Source organism: Chrysemys picta, chromosome 17 (genome assembly GCF_011386835.1).
Source record: "Chrysemys picta bellii isolate R12L10 chromosome 17, ASM1138683v2, whole genome shotgun sequence".
Classification (NCBI taxonomy): Eukaryota; Metazoa; Chordata; order Testudines; family Emydidae; genus Chrysemys; species Chrysemys picta.
The window spans coordinates 2,223,559-2,240,598 of record NC_088807.1 but is presented as its reverse complement, the minus strand read 5'-3'; the positions used below and the strand labels follow the sequence as shown (position 1 = coordinate 2,240,598).

The 17,040-nt window shown below is 41.5% G+C and overlaps 1 protein-coding gene across 8 annotated transcripts in view; it reads left to right on the top strand.

Annotated features, from left to right (window-relative positions):
* The window catches only part of BICRA (BRD4 interacting chromatin remodeling complex associated protein), a 128,798-nt gene that overhangs the window by 62,666 nt on the left and 49,092 nt on the right, over positions 1–17,040 (top strand). For 5 of the 8 annotated variants that reach the window (XM_065571855.1, XM_042861088.2, XM_042861084.2 and 2 more), the window contains one exon: positions 12,225–12,327. The exons of 2 other annotated variants lie outside the window; for them this stretch is intronic. The gene's annotated coding sequence lies outside the window, so the exon portion shown is untranslated. Of the gene's footprint in view, positions 1–12,224; positions 12,328–12,361; positions 16,342–17,040 lie in introns of those variants that run through there. One more of the 8 variants, XM_042861087.2, reaches the window with a different exon arrangement.

The following is a 17,040-nucleotide window of genomic DNA, read 5'->3' as shown; positions in this document are numbered from 1 at the left end:
TAAGAACTTGAATGAAACTGAGTCTCACTTCTGGAGCTCTAAGTCACAAGTAAAAGTCTGGTATATTACAATGTTCATGCTTCACCCCTATAGAGAAGATTCAAAGTATTTGAGACTCATGCAGTTTTCTCTGCACATTTGCCTATGAGGAGAGGTTATTGAATGCTATAACTTCCCAAAAGAAAATGAAAAAGGATTTGTCACCTCTTAAGACAGGTAACTTTTAAAAGTTTGTTTGTTAGCTAATCTTTTATTGCTAGAGCAGATGGCTTCAAGAGCTGAGTGTTAGGTTTGGAATACTCTAGACTGTTTGGAACAAATCCTGGGAAGGTTAAATCTACCCCTTTATTCTAAATGGATCAACAGAGTTTCCTGTAGCTTAATATGTGAGAGTCTTTTTCAGAGGAGATCTTCAAAATTGAGATCTTATTTTCAGTGTGTGGGTATTCAAGGTCTCATGGCTTCTTTGCCAGCATGTCCACAATTCTTTATACTATATAAAATGCAGGCACACTTAGTATAGAATACCTTGTTTTGGCTGGGTCCCTCTTAATCCAGAGGTAGTTGCTTTTCAGTGATTGTGTTTGTATGTGATTTGTGATGCTTTGAGGGTGACATGCTATATAAATATAAAATATTATTGGACGCATAAAGGTTTTACATGGCCCAACCTTTGTTGCAAGTTTCAATGAATGTAATGGAAGTATTGGAGCATAAGCTTTCGTGGGTGAATGCCCACTTCATCAGACGCAAGTAATGGAAATTTCCAGAAGCAGGTATAAATCAGTATGGAGATAACGAGGTTAGTTCAATCAGGGAGGGTGAGGTGCTCTGCTAGCAGTTGAGGTGTGAACACCAAAGCAGGAGAAACTGCTTTTGTGGTTGGATAGCCATTCATAGTCTTTGTTTAATCCTGATCTGATGGTGTGAAATTTGCAAATGAACTGGAGCTCAGCAGTTTCTCTTTGGAGTCTGGTCCTGAAGTCTTTTTGCTGTAAGATGGCTACCTTTACATCTGCTATTGTGTGGCCAGGGAAGTTGAAGTGTTCTCCTACAGGTTTTTGTATATTGCCATTCCTGATGTCTGACTTGTGTCCATTTATCCTCTTGTGTAGTGACTGTCCAGTTTGGCCAATGTACATAGCAGAGGGGCATTGCTGGCACATGATGGCATATATAACATTGGTGGATATGCAGGTGTATTTTACGCCAAGCTATTAGCTCTTTCAGATACCAATAGGTTACTCACATAAAGCGTGGATCTAAAATTTCAGGAGCAGATTTCACTCTGCAGCAGTCTTCCATCTTCTTGTTGGGTTATGCCTTTGTGTTGATTTTAGTATGTTTATGACCTCTCCAGTTGTTTACCTGAGAATTTTGATGCAAAGCAATGTATTTTGCCTTGGAATCACTAATTCTTGGTTTATTTAGCAGGGTAGGAAGACACAATGTAAACTGAAAAAATAGCCTGAATTAGGCTTGAATAAAGACTGGGAGTGGATGGGTCATTACACAAACTAAAAACTATTTCCCCATGCTAATTTTCCCCCTACTGTTACTCACACTTTCTCATCAACTGTTTGAAATGGGCCATCCTAATTACCACTACAGACGTTTTTTTCTCCTGCTGATAATAGCCCACCTTAATTGATTAGTCTTGTTAGAGTTGGTATGGCAACCCCCATTTTTTCATGTTCTGTGTGTGTGTATGTATATAATATGTCTTCTTACTGTATTTTCCACTGCATGCATCTGATGAAGTGGGTTTTAGCCCACGAAAGCTTATGTCCAAATAAATTTGTTAATCTCTAAGGTGCCACAAATACTCCTCGTTCTTTCAGCTACCTTCGGTAGCTATCCCTAGATTTCATCTTTGTTCTAGGTGTTTGTTTGAAGGTGGTCAGGGCAATTCTGGTTAGTCCCTCACTTTGCCCTCTCAAAGGTTTCATAGAATCATAGAATCTCAGGGTTGGAAGGGACCTCAGGAGGTATCTAGTCCAACCCCCTGCTCAAAGCAGGACCAATCCCCAGACAGATTTTTGCCACAGATCCCTAAATGGTCCCTTCAAGGATTGAACTCACAACCCTGGGTTTAGCAGGCCCATTCACTGTATAAGTGTTGCATTCTTGTGGCCAGGACTGTCTTTTCATTGTAAGTATGTATTGTGCCTAGCACATTGGGGCCCAGTCCAGGATTGAGACCTCCATACTCTGCTGCAATACAAGTCATATATCCCCACTTATTTTAAAAAATAAAATGGTTGATAGTCCCAATCTCCAAATTTTAGTGGGATGTTCATATCCGGCTGTGTAGTGAACAGTTTTCCCAGTACTAGGACAAGCTTATAAACGGAGGCCACTATTTTGACCCCAGGTAAATGTTGCTATATCTTTGCTTCCTATGGTAGCAAAACACAACTCCACTGGTGAAACATATAAAACTTTCCAAGGCTCACAGTCAATCCTCTAGCTATCATTTTTGGAAAGGATAGTCCACATTACTGCTTCCCATCTTCTTTGAAGCAGCATCTTCCTTCTACCCTAATTCTAGATTATATAGATAATGGTTCACTGATATCCTTTTAATGTGTAGTGATCAAGCAATATCTTACTGCTATCTTTTGATTTCTAAATCCTCTCTCCACTACAAGTTTCATGTTATATAGGGACAGAAGGGGGTACGGGGATTAGCTAATTTATTTAATGGCATCTCTTAATGCCTTTTGATCAGCTAATGAATAAATGCACCCTGTCAAGCTGTCATTTTTACAGATTTGTGCAAATAAAGCCCCTCATAAATAAAATTAATATCCCTCCAGGGAGGTCTGGACTTTTTGACCTTGACCAGTTATTGAAAATTCAAACACAGAATTCAGAGGGATTTCTCTCCTCTGCTGACTGTTAAATACCTCTGGTCTCCTGATAATGTCAGTCACAAGGGATTGCATTTCTGGGAAGGAAAGTATCATGCTATGTTTCTCAGTTATGATGTATGGAGTGTCTGTGATCTCTGTCACGTTAGTCTTTGGAATACTGCGTAGCAAATACTTGATATGAAGCACAATAGGAATTCACAACGCATGGCTTATTTTTGTACTCCCAGTTTTATGTTGGAAAAACAAAATGTGATCCAGGAAACTCCAAAATTTAGGGGAAGTAAGAAGGAGATCCATTAATTCACTGTGTCTTGGAAATGCCCATTGTGGAAAACACAGTGCATGTGATGAATTGTTCATACATACATTTTAAAAGGCAGGGGACTATAAACAGGAATCTTCAGGTTTAAGGCAGGTGAAACCTTGTGTTTTCAGTCTCAGTCCTTATCTTCAAGGCACTTAATGATCTGGGCCCAGAATACCTAAATGATCATGCAGCGCTGTAGGACAAGGATTGTCTTGGGCACAATGGAACTGTTTACTGCAAGGGTTAAGTTCATTTGTGCAGGAGATAGAGCTTTCTCAGAGGCTAGTCTACACCTATGAAACAAACTCCAGGAGATCACCACAAACCTTACCACCTTCCTTTCCAAGTGCAAGGTATTCCATCAGCCTTGCATTCACTAGTGTAAGCACACAACATATCATACATCCAAAGAAAATTAAAAATACAATCCACACGTAATTTTCCCCCTGAAGAAAGGAGAAAGAAGGAAACCACATATGACATGCTAGTCACATACCTTAGTGCACTGCAGAAAATTGTGCAGATACCAGAGTGGTGTGCGTGCTAAAATAATTTGAATAGAATTTCTCTACATGGTAACCTCTCTGTACTGAGAAATTGTCATTGATTAAAATAGTAAAATTCATGTTGCATCTTGTATTACTCTGTGCTTCTGTAGCACCTGTCATCCAAACATTTTAAAAACATTAACTAATTCCATCTTTGCAAATGTTCCTGTGACATAAGTAATGGATACTTAGAGATTAGCTGCCACTGAAATGCAGCCATTTCTGGGGTGGTATGTCATAACTGTTGAACAGTGCAGAACAGCAACACTAGATAACAGTTTAGGACTGAAAGTGAGGAAGTGTGTCTAGCAGAAACTAGGTGGGATATAGACAGGCAGAATGTAATTGCCAGAGTTGAAATTTAGCTTGGACACTAGGATTCAACCCCAATCCTTGGAAAAATGCATTTGAATTTTTGATGAACACAAGTGGTCAGGACTTTGGTTTTGCATCTCATCTAAAAGATGGGCAACATGTCTTTCCCTAAATCAGTCCTATCCTATCTTATTTCTTATTTTATATCTTAACCTCTCTGTGTATCTGTTCCTAATGTGCCTTTTCCCATTGTACCTAGGTGCCAAAAGATTGACATTTTTCAAATCTCAAAAAAAGGTCCTGTTTAGGTTCTCTTTGATTTTTGAGCAAAAGTTTGGGACAGTTATTATTTTATCTGAACTGGTGCACTCTGCTGAGAATCTACTAGGATCAGAAGTCTTGCTTTTTGTTTTGTACTCTGACTCCTACCACTTAGAAGTACAGATAAAATTCAGTATATTTGTGGGGATTTGAACTATTGCTGGGTTTGACAATGAGAAGTCTTTTTCCCTTATCCCTGAGCTGTAAAAGAGTGACAAATTTGATTGACAGAGATTTTTTTTAAATGATAAAATTTTAAATCTCATTATAACATGCACTGCTAAGTCTCCGTAAGAGGAAGACACTTAGCTTTTTTAAACTTAAAATTAATTCAGGGGGAAAGGGGAGAGTCTTCCACTACATAGATGAGACTCGACAGGTCTGTTTATCCACTGATGCTCTAGAACTGTCAGCAACACCACACTGAATGACACACCTTTCTTTCACTAGCCTGACTTCCTTGTTATTTTTGTGTGTCCCCCTTTGTGCCTGAAGCTGCTAGGTAGAAGTGTAGAGAAAGCAAAAGTCATGACCTATCACATTTTTGGAAGAGCAGTATGCTTCCACTATGTGGGGGGCGGTGGGAGGAAAAATATTCTACCACACATTACATCTTCTGTCTGCTGTAGCTATAGAATGCAAAAGAATAAGTTAAGATTCAGTAGAGTGTTTTGCCATAAGATTGCAGTACTCAAAATTTCTGTCTTGGTTGTCAGAGAAACGAGGTGGATGAGGTAATATCTTTTATTGGACCAATTTCTGTTGGTGAGAGAGACAAGCTTTCAAACTTACACAGAGCTCGTCTTCAGGTCTGGGAAATGTACTCAGAGTGTCACAGCTAAATACAAGGTGGAACAGATCGTTTAGCATAAGTAGTTAACACGTATTTCCAAGGACCATTCAAGGTGAAGTGTCCCCTTAACACCTCTCCAGTGATTGGGGCAAACTGGAGAGGGGGGATTAAGTGGGTTACAGGTTGTTAGAGTAAACCATAAATCCCGTGTTTTTATTCAGGCTATGATTCTTAGGCCTGGTCCACACTAACCCCCCACTTCGGACTAAGGTACGCAAATTCAGCTACGTTAATAACGTAGCTGAATTCAAAGTACCTTAGTCCGAACTTACCGCGGGTCCAGACGCGGCAGGCAGGCTCCCCCGTCGATGCCACGTACTCCTCTCGCTGAGCTGAAGAACCGGCGTCGACGGCAAGCACTTCCGGGATCGATTTATCGCGTCTCGACAAGACGCGATAAATCGATCCCAGAAGATCGATCGCTTACATCCGGACCAAGAAGTAAGTATAGACGTACCCTTAGTATTTAGCAAAGTTGTGAATTTGAGCTCCCAGGCTCATCTTTTGAAGGTATTCTGCAGGCTTCATTTGAGGATGAGGACTGAGAGGTCAGATATAGAGTGATCACTTTGGGGAAAGTGTTCACCCAGAGGTGATATGGCATTTTTGTCTTTTATCATTTTTTCTGTGAGAGTTTGCCTCGTTTCACCCATAAAGTTGTTGTTGGGGCATTTAGTGCACTGGATGAGATACACCACATGTAGCACTAGGCGTGTGTAGGACCCATGGATCTTGAAAGGTGTGTTGTGAGGCCTCTTGACCTTTGTACCAGCGGAGATATGTCTACCGGTTTTGAATCTGTCGTTTTGGCAGGATCTGGTGCTCCTTTGAATTGGTGTGTCCTGGTTGGTAGGGAGCTTGCTTTTGATAATGAGCTGGGAGTGGTTGGGGGGGTTGTTTAAAGAACAGAAGAGGAGGTTCAGGAAAGATTTCTTTCAGGACATGGTCTCCGTTGAGTATGCGTTGTAACTGTCTGATGATCTCCCATGTGGGAACATTAATACACTAGCATCAAGTTCCTGGACACCATCATCAGCATCTGCAATGGAACCTTACAAACAACGGTATACAATAAACCCACGGAGCACCACACCTACCTTCACAGATTCAGTAACCACTCCAAGCACCCCAAGAAATCTGTTATCTACAATCAAGCACTCAGATACCACAGAATATGCTCCGAGGATATACACTTTTACATACTTAAAATGGCCTTCACCAAACAAGGACACTTCACCAGAGAAGAATTAGACATTCATGTCTGGCCCATGCCAGCTGACTCACTCTCACGGGGCTCGGGCTGTGGGGCTGTTTAATTGCAGTGTAGACTTCTAGGCTGGGGTTGGAGCTCGAGCTCTGGGACCCTCCCACCTCACAGGGTCCCCGAGCTTAGGATCTAACCTGAGCCCAGAACGCTGTACTACAATTAAACAGCCCCACACCCTGAGCCGCACAAGCCTGAGTCAGCAGGCACAGGCCAGCTGCGGGTTTTTAACTGCAGTGTAGACCAACCCTCTGAGTACATTTCCAAGACCTTAGGAAGAGCTCTGTGTAAACTCGAAAGCTTCTCTCTCTCTCACCAACAGAAGCTGGTCCAATAAAAGATAATATCTCACCTATGTTGTCTCGCTAATATCTTGGGACTCAACTCAGCTACGATAACACTGCGTATCTTGCTTGTTCTCAGAATGAAACATTGTGAGAACCAGGCTAGCGAGATTTGGGGTGTTTGGTTCATGAGACACTTGCTCAGTCTTATGATGTGAGCCACAGAACTTAAAAGCTGGAGAACCACTGCTCTAGAAAGTCACAAAATTCTAATAAGTAAAACTTTGCCCAAATTAATCATTAGTAACGCTTCATCCTGCTCTAACACCTTCTATCTGAGGATCTCAATGCCCTTTACAATTATTAACTAATTCAGCCTCACATTAGGGATGTAAAATACTAAACAGTTAACTGGTTAACCGGTAAGCATTAGTCTTACCAGTTAACCGACCCTAACCGTTAACCCCCAGCCTTGGGGCCTGCTGGAGCAGCCCCAGTCCTGAGCCGGCCCACCGACCCCAGCCCCAGCCACACTGGCCCACCGGCCCCAGACGCTCACTCTTTAATTGGTTAACCGATTAAACAACATAATTTTAATTGTTTAAACCGTTAACTTTTTTAATGGATATTTACGTCCCTACCTCACATCATCCGTATGAGGTGCTTTAGGAGTACTGGCCCCATGTTATGGATGAGAAACGGGCACAGAGACAACAGGACTTATCCAAGACTATGTTGGAAGTTTGAGGTATATTCAGGTCAGAACCTGTCTCCTGCTTTCCACTCCTGTGTCTTAACCACAAGATCTTCTGGCCTGATCTTCAGTGGCATAGCACCTGCAGTTGACATTAGCTTCAGTGAGATTTGTGGGTGGTTGGCATTTTTGAAAATCAGGCTAATCTCTCCTATTTTTTTTTTTCTTCCACCAATATGCTTGAAAATAGCATTTAAATCAAGAATGTGAAAGTGCTTACAGAAACTACAATCAAACCGGACACATCTTTCAATCCTTTTAGCCAAGTGCCTGCAGTCCCCGTTTCAAAGCATTGCTAACAGTGATGCATCTGGAGCAAGCAAAGTTTAATCTGTGTCTAGAACTTTTTATTTAATTAGCATATGAGCAACGATTTGCTTTTATTGTATCTGTAATGTTGAAACGTGATTGTGTTTAAAGTGTGTACAACTCTGTCTAAAACAGAACTCGATAACCTATGAATCCTGAGAGGTTGGGGAAGGAAGTCATGTCAGGCTGCTTTGCTCCAAAGTGTCCTCCACGGGAGGTTCCTTTATTCAGTGATCTTTGATATTTGATTTTCTGGTGGACCAGAAAATGATGTAAATGTGTAGACTTCGCTGGCTGATTTCATTTGATGTGCAAATGCAATGGACAACATCTGTCCCAGCTAAAATGAACCTGTGCCACTGTATTTACTGTCAAGATGCACCTTTGTGTGAAGGGAATAGGTGCAGTAAAGAGCCGCAAAATCCTCCCTGCTACCTATGAAAACAGATCATTCACATTCATTTGATAGCACTCACTATAATTTCCAGCGTTGAGTAGCAATGTTAGAATAGCCCTATTAATACCTATTTTGGGTATCTACTGCTTAAATATATCTATTTTTAGATTCTTTTGTTGTGATGTAAAACTATGGTCATGGCCAGTTTCGGCCAATAATAATACCATGGTATTTTTCATGCTTGGTAATTCCATTCTGCCTTGCTAAATTCTCCTTACAGTTGGCTGCATGATCCTTTTTCACTTCCTGCCCTAAATTGTTATGTGCTCTTGCAGCACACTGATAACAGCTGCCTGATTTCCCCCCAGAGGTGGCTGCACATTAGTGGCAGGTGAAGCAGTTTCTGTATGTATCATGTAAATCCATTTGTAAAGCACTTCAGAATGCTTTGGGATAGAAGGTGCTATAAAATTCAAATTGGCATTATGTTCTATTCTAGCAATGTCTGGCTTGGGTCTTTACCATCTGTGTTTGTAATATATATAGTAAGCTCCTCAGAGCAAGGACCATGTCCGCTGCAGTGACTTTTGCAGCCATGATTACACTAGTGCTTATTGAAAAATAAATAGATAATTTAAACAAATAAAACAAAGGGCAAAAACAAATATAATTCCACAGGTTGAGGAATTGTTGGTATGGGGGGAGGTATGTGTTGCAAAGAATTCCCCATTGTGAATAGCTCTTTCAAACGCAGAAATAATTTGCTGTCGTTCTGTGCTAAATTTCCCTGTGCTGATTTTATAGATGAGAGTCCGTGGCATCAGATGAAGTCTCATGGTCCCATGTTTCGAACACCAAGAAGGCTAATTTTGCAGCTTTTAGTGCCTCTGTGTGTGCTATTAACACTTCATTACAGTTCTTACAGCCTCCATCTACTCCCTGTGGTTCTCCATTAGACAGCCCCTCTGAATCCTGTCTTTAGCATAGTCACTGCATGGTGAGAAGCAGGAATTCAGTGGAGTGTACCACCACACTTAACATGTATACTATACGGGGCACTCTGTTCCTGGGAGTCTGGTATTTGACACACAATTGCAAAGTGAACAAGGGAGGGAAATGTTGGGGTCAGTGGATGACACTCGTTCTGGCAGAGAAACCAGAGAATTGGCAGCTTAGATTTCTCAGGACCTTAGAATTGGTAATTTTCCCAAATTTTGCTAAAACCATAATTCTGATAACCTCTCTCATTTTAAAAACGTCATAAACTTCTACCCTGTTTTGGAATATTTAAAAAAAAAAAAAGCCTTTAAAAAATGTAATCTGTCTGTTTAACCTACGGTATGAATCTATCAGAGGTCCTGTCTTCCTTAGGGAAATTAGCATATCTGGCTTCAAGACTAAGCTTGATAAGTTTATGGAGGGGATGGTATGATGGGATAGCGGCAATTTTGGCAATTAATTGATCTTTGACTATTAGCGGTAAATATGCCCAGTGGTCTGTGATGGGATGTTAGATGGGATGGGATCTGAGTTACTACAGAGATTCTTTCCTGGATGTCTGGCTGGTGAGTCTTGCCCACATGCTCAGGGTTTAGCTGATTGCCATATTTGGGGTCGGGAAGGAATTTTCCTCCAGGGCAGATTGGCAGCGGCCCGGGGGGGGGTTTCGCCTTCCTCTGCAGCATGGGGCACGGGTCACTTGCTGGAGGATTCTTTGCACCTTGAAGTCTTCAAACCACGATTTGAGGACTTCATTAGCTCAGACATAGGTTAGGGGTTTGATACAGGAGTGGGTGGGTGAGATTTTGTGGCCTGTGTTATGCAGGAGGTGAGACTAGACGATCATAATGTTCCCTTCTGACCGTAAAGCCTATGATTCTATGATCTGTTTTTTTTACTCCTGTGTAGCTATGGTATTCCCCTTACTTGTTTCTTATGAACATGTGCCTCTTCCCACTGCAGAGTTTTATCTGGTAATATGAATAATCAGACAGAAGCACAGTGGGGGCTGAATGATTCTCTACCCGCAATCAGGCATTAATTTTCTGGAGAGTAACTAAATACATAAAATATAAGTGTGTGCAAATAAGCTTTTTAAATTTTGTTTTTCAGTGAGCAGAGAAGCCCATCTTTCAGCTCTACCCCAGCTTGCAGACTTTTTGTTTACTAGATTATATCCAGCGGTGTCCCCCAAGTTCAGAGACAGCACAGTAATGCTATTGTGAGCTTACAGTTGTTTCCCTTGGAACTACCAAGTGGGCGCTGTGCAGTACTAAGGATATTACACAGCAGCTGTTTAGGCTTGTTACTGCAATCCATTTTGATCCCTGTACCTTACTACTCAGTTGTTACATTTATATTAGCTCGGGCTGTGATCATGTCATATCTAATATGTTAAGCATGAGTGGGCCTAGTGAGTACTTGGATGGGAGAGCTCAAAGAAACACCAAAAGTCCTGGAAGAAGCAATGTTTGTGATTCAGTAAGGGAACCTCTTCCTTTTGTGTCAGCTCCCAATAAGTGCTGTAGCAGAGTGATGGGGGACTGTTTCCTGAATGATCTATAAAACTGATCTGTGAGGATTAGACGTTCCCATGGTAGTTTTCATAGAAATAGGGGTATCAATCCCATTACCGCCTTGAATTTCAATTTAGGTAATTACATATTACCTTTCTAAAAAGAAAAATTGACCCTTGTGATTTCAAATGTGGAAGTTACTTTTTTGGCCCCTGCTGTGCTGTGGTGTTGGTACAGCATGGCTGTCGTGTTCTGCTCTACATGTGGCTGCGTTTCAGTGGTGGGTGAGTGATGCAGTCTGTTAGAGGTTTGGGATCCTTCTAGGTTAAAGGCCCTGAATAAATACAGTTGTCATTATTACTGTAGCCTGTTCTTGGCGCTGTAAAACAAGGTAAACTTCAGAGGGCAAGGGTTGTTTTTAAATTATATTCTTGTTAATAGAAATTGGTCCAGCAGTCCTTTGGAATTTCCTATGATCTTAAGGATACACCTTTCCCATCCTAAAAATACTTGTGTAAAGAGGATTCATAAGTGTTAAAGCCATACCATCTAAACATACAAAGCTCAGTCTCTTAGAAGTACTGATTTCCTCTCCTCTGTTTCTATGGAAGTGAGATATACGTAGTCTTATCCTCAGTATACAATATGTTAAGCAGCTGAATCTTATTTTCCTTTAGTTCTGATTTTTTTTTTATTAGCAGGATCACATTGGGGGGTTTCATATCACAGTGCCTTTAAACCCTGCCCAGATCACAGCTGCAGTGCAGATCTGAGCACAGGAAAAAAAAATCCCTTTCCAGACCCAGTAACAAAAAAGGCTTTGCCTAGGAGTGGCATGATGCCAGATTTGAGGTTTTCAGAACAAATTCCTCAGTTTCACCATTCTAAGCTGAAAACTTCAAAACGTGCTTTGCCAGGATCTACCTAATGGCTCTGTGCTAAAAGTTAATATAGGATGTGTTTAAATGTATGACCAGTAGGTAATTTGATACAACTTCCTGCTGTTGCAAACACCTGTTCATTTGAACTAGTGCTTACAGCATGGGAATCTTTTTGTAAAATACCCTAGTGAAGACATAGCTGAACTGGGCTTGATTAATAGGCTCTCCTCGAGAGCATCAAGAAGACTGATGTGCACTGCCCGAGGTAGAGAAGGCTTTTATTGAGCTTCACCATTCTAGAGTATGCCTGGCCTTGAGCAGTGCTCTTAGTCCCTCAGCTCCCACGAACCAAATTTAACCCCTCCCAAAGTTGGAAAAATTGCAATTGGAATACATCATAGTTAAGTGTAAAAAGAAACCAGAGCAACCAAGGTGGGTATAAAGAATCCTATTAGAAGGCTTTGTTTTATTGTTAAATAAAATCTGGTGAGGAGGGTTTGACTAATCAAATAAGCAAAAGTAAGTCAAAAGCATCATTAGCAGAGCAAAAAGAAATACTGAATGATGAACTAAAGCTAACATTTTATCTCACAATATAGGGTTTTTCAGATGCACTCATACATGAGAGAAACTAAAGCAGGAAGAAAACCTACCTACTAAAATAAATGCAATGGGAAATTGAAGACGGCGGATAAGTAAATGGTAGATTTGTTAAACAGTTACTTTGTTTTTTATCTTTGAGATCAAATTACATGGTACAATTTTGAGAGTTGTTAGCCATATGTAGTAATGTGTGATTAAGCAAATGCTAAACGGAAGACCTGAACATTTTTTTCTTCAGGCAGGTAAAATAATTGGTCCAGAAAATATTCATCACTTCCAAAAGAGTTTCAGTCATAACACTTGCAGTTCACAGATATCGTGTCAGATTTGTGAGTGACAGACATAACTCCATTATTAAAAACAAGTCATCATAAGTTATAGACTAGTCAGTTGTTGAAGGAAAATTTGGGAACGATCTTGAAAAGGGTGTTATTGAGCACATCTTTAAAAAAAATTAATTTGATCAGTGCCAATGTAGATTCATGATTAAGAAGTCTTGCTTAGCTAGTTCTTATTTGTATTCCTGGAAGAATATTCCTGCTGCCATGTCACGCAAAAGAATTGGGGTGAATATCATATTGTTAATTTCCATGTAACATTTGACTAAAGTTCTACATTGACATTTGTTTCTTGTGCTAAAGTCTACAAATTTGTTACAATGGGTACTTCGGTCTCCTTGCAGGTTGGGAAAGAACCAGAGCTGTCAGTCACTGGTAGCTGGGGAATGCCCTGCCTCTTCAACTTGTCTCCAGACTTTTCTTTACCTACAGAGGCCTGCGGCTCCCCTCCGTGCTGCAGAGTTTTGCTGAGGAAAATTCTAAACTTTACTTCAAATTTTTCGACTAAAAATTCAGTTCAGTAATGTGTCCATCTGATTCCCATTGCTACGTTTGATTTTTGAGCATGCGTGTACACACACACACACACACACACACACACACCCCTGTGGGGAAGGGTCGCCATGGCTTTTCCAGGCAGGAAATGAGCCAGGCAGGGTTGGAAAGACCTAGCTGTGGGGCAAGCAGCTCCCTCTCCTCCATCTCCGTAAGGGGAGTGAAGCCAGAATAGCAGCCTGTATATATCCCGCACCAGCAGCCACGCCTCTGACTGTGGAACTCAGCCTCCTTTCTCTCTCTTTCTCTGCTTCCCCTTCCGCTTGAATCATGGGTGGAGGGCACTGGACATAGCACAAGTGCTGCCAACACCGGAGAGTGCAGTAAGGGTCCTTCAGGCACAGCCCCCTCCCCCTATTGCTGCTTCAATAACAGGTGTCCCCCTGACCTCAGGGGATCCCAATTTGTATCCCAGGCGATTTTTACCTGTAAGAGTGGCCTGTTCACTATACAAGCCCTTCACAGATAGCCAAGCCCAGGCAGACAATCTCAGCCCCCTCCTTTGGATATAAAATGTCTCCGGGGGCATCGGGCCAAACGAAATAAACAAACAAATATGAACTATCATCTGAAACCCTGAATGCCCCCGCATGCTTTCACAAGGAGTGTTTAATGTAGGTAGACCGTATTGCGAGTATGGTTCCTCTCAGCCTAAAAATACTATGGTCTCAGGGCTTCTCCCTGGAAGGAAAGAGAGAAAGAGGGATTCAGATCTGTTTATCCCATGGCTATCTTGGCAATACAGTGGGAAACTTGATGAAAAGCTGAGGCTGTTCAGAGTGATAGGAGAAGTTGATTTACAATCCTGACTCCTGCCAGGAACTATAGGAAGGAATACAGGTCATATGGCAAGTTGAAGGAGTCTGAATTTTGCAACATGAGAAAATGCCTCTGTGCAAGTGGTAGCTAGAACAAGTGCAGGGTCATTAGCTGTCCTCTATTGCCTCAGGGCTATCTAAAGGTCTCCCAACGAGCCCTGTCTGTAGTAGACCCCTGATTGGTGCCAGGCTCTTTCAATTTGGGAGCAAAAGTGCTTTCATCAATTAAGGTCACTGGACGTTGTCCAAATTGGGAGCAGTGCAAGAATTTCAGGAAAAGTTTTGTCCCATTCCCAGTCTCAGCAACCCATGGAAAGGCCTTGACACAAATGAAATAATCCAGTATATACTTTGACTGGAGCATTACAGCCTGCTCTCCATCCTATTTCTAATCTCTGAGAACTGGGAACAAGCAGAGCAGGGCCTTGTCTGTAACATCCAATAAAATTCCTGAAGGAGGCTCGTCTTCAGAACAATCCCATTTCACCATCCTCAGACAATTCTTATGTTTTATGGAGAGCTTCAGTGGTCCAGAGGTCATATGAAACCTTGCCACTAATTCTGGGTATCTCCTCTTCATCTCACTCTATCTTAGTCATGGGCAGAAAACTAGCTCCAGTTGTATATTCTACACTCCCACAACTAGTGAATGCAGAGAATCCGGTATTTTGAAGGGATCCTTCTGGTTCAGTTCAGGGAATGGGAACCAGGAAGAGAGAGCCCAGCAGCACCCACCAGCTGGAACACAGTGGTTTATTGATCTCTGATAACACTGCCCTCCATGGATAACAGACGAGATGACTTCTTGGTGGCAACAGTCAACATTTCTGATCGTTTTCATAATAACTGGGAAGAACACAATCCTATCTGTGTACATTGCACCAGAGTGGGGAGAACTCCAAGGCTTACCTGGCAGAAGTTGGATTAGCAGAGTGGCTCTGACACCCAGAAGTATGTTGCTCATCATAAGTCAGTTTAGTGAGCTGGTGATCGACTTCTTTGCATCTGGAAACAATAAATAAAGTGCCCTTTCAGCCTGTCTGAGTGTCAGGATCAGGGGGTGAATGACCTCTCGCAAAGCTGGGCAAGGCCTCCACTATATGTCTTCCCACCTTTTCCAGTCCTCCCCAAGATAATACAAAAGATAGGAATGAGAGAGCAACAGTGATACCAGGTATGCCTTTCTGGCTGAAAAGGCTTTGTCTCTCGGGCCTGATGAACCTAGCGTTGGGTCTTTAGATGTCGCTGTCTCTCAAAGGAGGTTTGGAATTTCAAAACCAATCCTCCATCTGGGACCAGACAGATTTGAAAATAAATGCTTGGATGAAGTGATTATTGCTATCATGAACTCCAAAAGAGAAGTCAACAGATAGAATCTATTCTACTGGCTGGTGCAAAGTTCACCATTTAATTACCATGTTATACCAATGAAACATAGCCTTGAGTTTCTCCTGGAAGGTTTTATTGTGGATGAATGAGTGGCCTAGCAAAAAGGTAGTATCTATAGTATAATGTTCTCAGCATATTCAAGAAAAAAAAGTTTGTACAAATCCCAACATTAATTGCTTCCTTAGGTCATCAACCTTATTCCAACTCTGCAAGGTCATAGAGCACAACCTTGGAACCTCATTCTGCTCCTTACAGCCTTGCCTGGAATGAACCTCTCCCGGAGATGTCATTATACTTTCTATCCATTAGAGCAGGCTTTCCATTGGCGGCTTTTTCTAATGAGACTCAGTGTTGTACTTTTAATTCAGGCAGGTGGGCCTCATAACTGTCACAGAATTCATTCCCTAGGTAAATTTCAAGAAATATTCTTCCTTTGGTTAAGCATGTAAGTCAAGTCCTTAAGAGCATGGAAAGTCTTAGGTCAGAGTAGACATGTCTCCTCTTTTGAGATCTGCTAGATGGCCATATGGCCATCAGCTGGATGTCCACATTTAAAGGATGATCCCGCTTCCCACCCTGAAGGCACACTACTATGAAAATCCCATTGTAATGGATCTATGGTCCTTAGTCTGAAGAAGATTAGGACAGTTTATCTGTGCTTACTTTAAAATTTCCTTCGAGTAAGAAGTCTCACAGACCCGACCCACACCAGAGACAAACGATCACTCATAATAGAGATGGAAATGGACATTCAAGGATTTGGATTTGTTGTCCTTAGATGAAAATTACCATGCTCTGGAGTAGAAGAAATTGTTATGCTTTTTCCTCAAAGTATATTTAACACAATCTGTAATGTAAGAAAGTAGATGTGAAAGCTATCTCGTCTGGATGTGGGGCATTTGCCTGCTGCCAGGGACTGACAGGTCTGGCTTTGTCCCCAATCTGCAAGGAGGTTGAAGTACCCATTGTAACAGATCTGTGGACCTTATTACTTGACGAAAGGAAATTTTCAGGTAAGCAAGGACACATTTTCCTTTTACTGGCTACTGTAAAGATCTGTGGGATAGGGTTTAAAATAAGCATGTTGAGTAAATGACAGCAAGTGTCTGTAAATAAGGCTGTAAGAACAAGTAAGTCAACCCTTTTTAAATTTCACTGCAAACTTGAACTGAACCTTTTTTGATGCAGGACAAAAAGTTTGGATAATTTTTATACTCCCTCCTACCCCCCCATTTTGTTTCATTTTCATGATGTCCCTGCCCTTCTAGGTTCAGGCAAATAGCAAAAGTTTCAGAATACCATGAGAGGAGCAGTTCTTTCAGCATTTCCAGCCCGAAAACAAGCATGAAGTATTGGAAATCACTGAAAAGCCAGTTTCCACAAGAGCTGTAAAACCAAGAGGCTTTGGATAAACATTAGAATGTCTAGGTGCTTATCAGTGCCTCCATATGCTTTATGGATCTCCCCACCAGTGTGCTATAAATAGTCACTTTTTAAATTAAGAAGGTAGTACTTGTGGGTACTGTACAGTTTGTTGGCTGCTTTTTCTGTACAGCTAAATGACTGTCCTTGTTGTTAGCTGTGGGGATAAAGGAGCACAGTTTTGTATTGTGTCCTATTGTTTTATTTAACTCTTCAGACATGCAGTTCGTTACCTGAGAAATTAAGAGGAAGGTTAGTTTGTATTGCTGACTCTTGGCCTCTGTGAATCT